The sequence below is a fragment of the Lathyrus oleraceus genome, chromosome 2 (genome assembly GCF_024323335.1).
Source record: "Lathyrus oleraceus cultivar Zhongwan6 chromosome 2, CAAS_Psat_ZW6_1.0, whole genome shotgun sequence".
Classification (NCBI taxonomy): Eukaryota; Viridiplantae; Streptophyta; class Magnoliopsida; order Fabales; family Fabaceae; genus Lathyrus; species Lathyrus oleraceus.
The window spans coordinates 476,501,074-476,508,689 of record NC_066580.1 but is presented as its reverse complement, the minus strand read 5'-3'; the positions used below and the strand labels follow the sequence as shown (position 1 = coordinate 476,508,689).

At 34.6% G+C, this 7,616-nt stretch overlaps 1 non-coding gene across 1 annotated transcript; it reads left to right on the top strand.

The window, feature by feature from the left end:
• Positions 1-1,952: 1,952 nt before the first annotated feature.
• On the top strand, positions 1,953-2,074 carry LOC127124747 (U6atac minor spliceosomal RNA). Its single transcript, XR_007804214.1, has one exon. It is a non-coding gene; the product is annotated as a U6atac minor spliceosomal RNA (small nuclear RNA).
• Positions 2,075-7,616: the final 5,542 nt, after the last annotated feature.

Below are 7,616 nucleotides of genomic sequence, written 5' to 3'. Positions count from 1 at the left end.
AATGAGGTTGTTTGTCAACAACAAGTCAGCTATCGACCTGGCGAACCATCAAATGTATCATGGTCGAAGTAAGCATATAAAGAGAAGATATCATTTTCTGAGGGATCAAGTCAACAAAGGAAAGTTTGAACTTGAACATTGCAAGACAGAAGTGCAACTAATTGACATACTCATCAAACCCCTGAAGAAATTCAGGTTCGACGAGTTGAAGAGAAGCATCGGGATGAAAGAGTTTGAGAACATGAATTATGGGGTGTGTTAGAAGTTGTAATTTTATGTTCTGATTGAGAGCTAGCATTCGACTAGGTTGAAGCAACTAGTCGAAGTTGTCGTAGTCAGTTGTATTCGACAGAGTCGAATACAACATATAGTAGTGTCGAAATGTAACTTATAATTTTATACTTTACATTTTGTATGCTTTATACTTTGATCAGTTTATATAGTTTGGACATAGGTTTTAATTGCCTATAAGGCTTTGTATTATGTAAACATATAACTTCACTCAATCCTAATTTTTCATAATTCAATCTTCTATTTTCTCTCTTCTTCTTCTCCGTCTTTTATCTTTCTTACAAACATTTGTTCCAACGAGAAAAAGTACATATGATTTTATAATTAATTTGGTGATAGTAACATGTAAATAAAGGTTAAATTGTTGTTTGTTTGTGAGTAAAAGATTAATGAAAGGACGATCATGTGATTTTCATTTTTAAAAGTTTGTTTTTAATCAATATTCATGATGATGATATACTCGTTTTTAGACCAAACCTTATTAAAAAGCAAAGCTGAGAAATTTTCTTTAGTTGATTTTATTGAAGAATGTGACTAAATCACATATTATGGAGAGGGTAGCAGGAAGCAAGCATGATAATAATTAAGATTCAGAATTAGTCATCACAGACCTGTACAAAGGGAAGAAGGTGAGAAATATCAAAGATTGACAATTGTTAAATTAAAATTGACAGAAACCTCACACACCAACCACCAACTTGTCACATTAGAATAATAGTAACGTTAGTTGTAAGAGGTTTTTAAGTAAGTAGATTTGAGGGTGGATCAACATATAAGTCATAATATTCTTGTTATGATTCATTAATTAATGTTGTTGCCCTCACTCAATATTATAATGTTTTCTTGACTAGCATATGCAAGTCAAATATTATTAGGATCAAGATGTAGTTAAGCATATAGTCTAAAATAGAACAAATTAATCTTGAATATCAAAATGACATTTATGCATTCAGCTCTGTCGGCAACACATACTACTTTGGTGCCCTTTGAAACAACATACCATGTAAAAATCAGTAGCATTGGGCCATATCTAAGGTTTAATAATACACCATGGTAGTAAAGATCATAGACTAATATTGATTGACAAATTCAATATGAAAATCAGTAGCTTGTTACATAACATGAAAATATGCAGTTGAAAATGTGTAGTGAAGCTCAAGCATTGTTTTCACTCTAAGGGGTGTAAATAGCAAGATTTATAGTACAACTTTATTTTCATCCTTCATTTTCTTTGTTGTTGGGTGAGTAGCTAGCTGTATCAGACATTGTATATCCTACTCTATTAACATTTATGGATCAATTTGCTGAGAAGTCATGTTTGTATTGATGTTGTTTCTTGTTGATATTGTTTGTATTGAAATAAACTATAGTAGAGAACAAACTCAAGAGAAATATTTAGGCAACAAATTAATTTACATCGATTGTGATTATTTTGCCTCAATCTTCTTCTTTTGCATTAACTTAAGTTGTTATAATATCACCAGTAGTATCAGACATAGTCCTAAATAAATACGTGACATAGCACACTGACGTGGAGAAAGTATAGTTTAACCTAGTAGTGTTAACATAGGTAGAATCTAGTAATTTGAAAAAATAGTCCCACACGGTTTATTAAAGGAAATGTTGTAGCATTTATAAACTAAGAAAAACTGACGCAAACTGTGTTCGTGAAAAGGAGAGATGGTTGGCATCTCCCCTGACAGGGATGGGAACAGCTTTCGGGCTTTCCTGTGAATACATCTGGTTAAGGCTTTCCCCGTGTGGGATCTACTCAATTTTTTTTCATCTTCTGCATGTGAAGTGTTTCATCACAATGCATCCCACCACCATATCGATCAAACCCCTCCCTTTAAGAATAATTGATTGATTAGGAAAAAAATAACCTTATCCATACCCTTATCTAAGCTGGTCTCTGCGAATTTAACCACATACTTGTAAAGAGACCCCAATTGGGAAATAGGAGAGAAGACCTCCAATGGTAAGATGGGCTTAACCTTCAAAATCATTCTGGTAAAGTAGGATGAGAATGTATAGAAAGCAATACTATGAAATTTCCTAATCATAATCCTTATATCATCTCTCAAAAGATACTTAAACATCCTTAAAAATGTAAAATAAAATACATTTGAAATTTTATAATTATATTAGAATTACAAGAGAATGACATTCTTGATTTACAATTATAGTTCAATCAAATTTAAACAACAATTACACAAGTACAACTTTTACAAAATGTTTCGCTCTCTCAACACTAAAACAATTCTAAGTATATAAGAAATTTTTAAATAGGGAGTGAGAGTAAGAGTAATAATTCATATTTCTTGTGTGTTTTAAAGTGAACACATTACCTCCCTATATAGTAAGAAAAATTGCTAAGAAAAGAAATATTTTTGAGTAAGATCTGTTTCATAATTTATTAGATTGCGACTCAGACCAATTGTGCCCTAACAAATTAGGAAAGAAATTTCCAATTCCAGAGCCTAATCAAATATAAAGCTTATTACTGAGTTAGCCTCATAATAGGTTAACTGTGCTCCCGATCAATTAGACAATTACCAAAAATATTTTTAAGAATATTTTGAAAACATTTGGAGTTTAGAAAAAGATTTTAGTGTGTTTGTGCGCATTAGCTTATTACTTGACAATAACTCACATTTAATATTACATAAGATCTTATATAACATATAAACAGATAAAGTGTTTCGCTCTCTCAACACTAAAACAATTCTAAGTATATAAGAAGTTTTTAAGTAGGGAGTGGGAGTAAGAGTAGTAATTCATATTTCTTGTGTGTTTTAAAGTGAACACATTATCTCCTTATATAGTAAGAAAAATTGTTAAGAAAAGACATATTTTTGAGCAAGATCTGTTTCATAATTTATTAGATTGCGACTCTGACCAATTGTGCCCTAACAAATTAGGAAAGAAATTTCCAATTCCAGAGCCTCATCAAATAGAAAGCTTATTACTCGATTATTATGTGAGTTAGCCTCATAATAGGTTAACTGTGCTCCTTAATCAATTAAACAATTACCAAAAACATTTTAAAGAATATTTTGAAAACATTTGGAGTTTAGAAAAAGATTTTAGTGTGTTTGTGCGCATTATCTTATTACTTGACAACAACTCACACTTAATATTACATAAGATCTTATATAACATATAAACAGATAAAGCAAGGATCGTTGGTGAAGTTTTTGCATTTGCATTTGTTCCTTGGTGAAAATCTTTGACTTTAATCATCTTTGCACAAATCATCAGAAAACTTATCATTTTTTATTTGATTCATGGTTTTTCTTTGCAGGATGATGATTATGTTTGTTAACTTTTATCATCATAAAAATTAAGATTACTGGTACACCACATATAACCATATTTTTTTTCTCTTTTTGACGATGACAACATATCTCTTAGGAAGGTAGTAAAGGTAAAAGGTAAGATGAAAACAATATATTAGAGTGGTCAATTCCTCCTCATAGATAAAGAGAGTATACTTTGCTCCCCATGAGAGTATATTTCTCACCCTTTTGCATTATCAAAAATCAGGAAATACATATTAGCATGCAAACATCACATAGAGCAACACAAATTTCACATTTAGAAGAAATACTTAAGGAGAAGAAGCACATAAAAAGTTTAATCAATGCATTATTGGTTTAGAAGTCTTAATTTTGTTCTTATAAAAATGAAGTTCAATCAAATTTATTAGATTGCGACTCTGACCAATGGTGCCCTAACAAATTAGGAAAGAAATTTCCAATTCCATAGCCTAATCGAATAGAAAGCTTATTACTCGTTTATTAGGTGAGTTAGCCTCATAATAGGTTAACTGTGCTCCTTAATCAATTAGACAATTACCAAAAATATTTTTAAGAATATTTTGAAAACATTTGGAGTTTAGAAAAAGATTTTAGTGTGTTTGTGTGCATTATCTTATTACTGGACAACAACTCACACTTAATATTACATAAGATCTTATATAACATATAAATAGATAAAGCAAGGATCGTTGGCGAAGTTTTTGCATTTGCATTTGTTCCTTGGTGAAAATCTTTGACTTTAATCATCTTTGCACAAATCATCAGAAAACTTATCGTTTTTTATTTGATTCATGGTTTTTCTTTGCAGGATGATGATTATGTTTGTTAACTTTTATCATCATAAAAATTAAGATTACTGCTACACCACATATAACCATATTTTTTTCTCTTTTTGACAATGACAACACATCTCTTAGGAAGGTAGTAAAGGTAAAAGGTAAGATGAAAATAATATATTAGAGTGGTTAACTCCTCCTCATAGATAAAGAGAGTATACTTTGCTCCCCATGAGAGTATACTTCTCACCCTTTTGCATTACCAAAAATCAGGAAATACATATTAGCATGTGTCGCAACGCGAAAAACAACCGGCGGAAAAATACAGAGCCGCCACCGACGCTATCATCCTATGACGGAAAGGGAGCGCAGGACTAACCTAAGAAAGGGAAAGGAATGGTCTTACGACCAGAGATTGCAAGGTACGGGAGTCGGTTACGCAAGGGGAAGGTATTAGCACCCCTCACGTCCGCCGTACTCGACGGGATCCATGCTCAAAAGAATAGGATGTTGCTAATAAACTGCTCAAAGAAACTGCACAAACTGGAATGATAAACAGGTGAAAGAAGATGGAGAAAGTGGACTCGCCAGGATGTCGCATCCTGGGCCTATGTAGTTTGTCAGAAACAAACATCAGAGTCAACGTAGTTCGGGGAACGGGGAACATGCTCGCTAGGACATTGCATCCTATGCCTACGTATCTTCTCTATCCAGAGGAAGAATCAGAGCACTCGTAGCTCGGCTAACGCACGCCGAAACAAAACACCGAAAAGAGACGCTGAGACGTCAAACAAAACACTCATCAGGAAACAGACTGCCAATACATGGACTTACACCCGACTCCTAACAACAAAAAGGAAACAAAATGCCAATACATGGACTTATATCCGACTCCAAACAAAAATCAACAAGGAAACAGAATGCCAATACATGGACTTACTTCCGACTCCCAACAATAACAAACGCTAACAACGAACACCAAGGAAAAAGGTTCTCCGTGCGAACCCCAACAAAGTAACCAACTATCCAGCCAGTCACCACAAATAAACCCCAAGTGAGTGACAACTGTCACAAAGGAACCCCGAAGATGATAACCATCATCACAAATAAACCCCAAGTGAACCCTGAATGGTAACAGAAGAAATCCCCAAGGTATAACCATACCACACACACACGCTGAATGAACAGGTACTCACACCAAAGAAACAAATGAAGGGTGAACACACACACAACAAAGAAAAGAAAAGGTTGCCCGGAGAGATCTCGCTCAATCTCCTACCTACGTATCTCATCTGGTATGAGAATCAGGGCGACATAGTTCCCCTTAACAGGGGTACAACACTCTCCTAACCAGAGACTAGGGAAACAACAAACTAAATAGGGAGACTAGAGCTCGAGCCTAATAGTTGTCATGCAATCAATAATCCCTAAGTTGAGGTCTCTAACAAAACTTAACTCGCTCTGGAAGCGATTCAACTCAAACAACAAATAAACATCAACACAAGTGAACAAGCATCACACACTATATCCATACAAGAGGCCCAAACAATGGGTAGGCTTTAGTCAAGAGGGGTCATATCAACCTCGACAAACAAGCCACACTATAAGGGGTAATCAGCTGGGCTCTTAACCACTGACATTGACCGTCAGGGTGAGCAGATCAAAATGGTAATGAGGATGAGACCTCATGCTCTTAACCCTGGCCAGGGTGAGCTCATGACAAAGAAAGCGTGGGGATCCAGAAAGAGGGACCCTATTCCACTTGACTGACACTGTACAAAGATCTTGGGTACATGTTCTAGAGCATCAGCACGTAGTGCGAGCATAAAGAACGACTCACTGAATAACGGGGGATTGGTTGCTAATCCCTTCTATCCACCAATTGCCTCTTCATTTAGGAGGACTTATCAAGTAGCACATGCCTCATCATGGAGGTCTTTGGCACAAATGTAAACATACACAAACAGAGCCTCTTAAGGAGGACTTCCAGCAAAATGCCTGCCAAAAAGGTGACAGGACTTCCAGACTACATGGAGAAAGAGGCTAACTACCTAAGTGGTGTATCAACCACACTCCAAGCTTAAGCAAAAGCAAAGCTAGCAAGCAACTATTGTACCTGTACAAAAGCTAACCAGTTAGTATCTCAGACAACCAATCAGAAAACAACAGTGAAACCATCCAACTGTTACACAATTCAATGAGCAATGTTCAAGCAATCAAATGAAGCAATGAGCTCAACACATCAACTCAAATCCCTACAAAACACAAAGAAGTCAGAACACAATCCAATTTGCATCTCAAAAGGTGAGAAACTCAACCATTAATGCTAAAGGTCCAAACCTGAAACACAAGTCAAGGTTAGTTCATGTACAAAACACTAGTACAAAGACTAGGTTCAAAACCAAACTAAATGATCAAAACAGAAGTCAATCTTTTGCATATCCCATAATCAAACACTTCATAAAATGTCCTCAAAAGGACCAACATCAATTCATAAAGCAAATGCATCAAATGATCAATGTAAAGCAAAGGCAACAAGAATGCATCAAAATGGACATCCAAATTAGAAAATCCAAATCAAAACAGAAAAGCATGCAATGGCTATGAAATTCTTTATACAAGTTTCTCATGTTATGAACAAGCATCATGCAAAAAATCAAATCCAGAAGAGTTCAAATGAGGCATGAACAAAAATGCACAAATGCAAGGTCAAAAATGTGACACAAATTGTCACACTATATCTTCATGTGTCAAAAACAGTGATAGCATATGATAAAGATTCCAAACCAAGGCTCAAAAATTCATATCACATGTGATGATTAAGCATATGAAAATTCAGATCAATTGGATCAACACATGGCATTTCACAAAGCATTGAATGTAACATGTCAATTAAGCACAACATGGATTCAAAAATTCCAAAATAAAATTCCAGAAACAAACAAATCATGAAATTAATCCTATAAAAAACTAGAGATCTAAACAAGACTATGAAAAAAAATGGGATTAAATTGGAGCATTTTCCTATTTTTAATGATTAAAACAAAATGACAAAATAATATGAAAATAAAGGAGGGAAATGAAAATTTGAATTAAATCAGCAATGTTCACAACCAAGGATCGAACACATGCATTAAGGATCAATGGCACTCAAAGTGAAACGTTGCGTTTCACTTAATGACATGGCAGCCACGTAGCAAGTCAACAACACGCAAGGCGAGTCAAAACA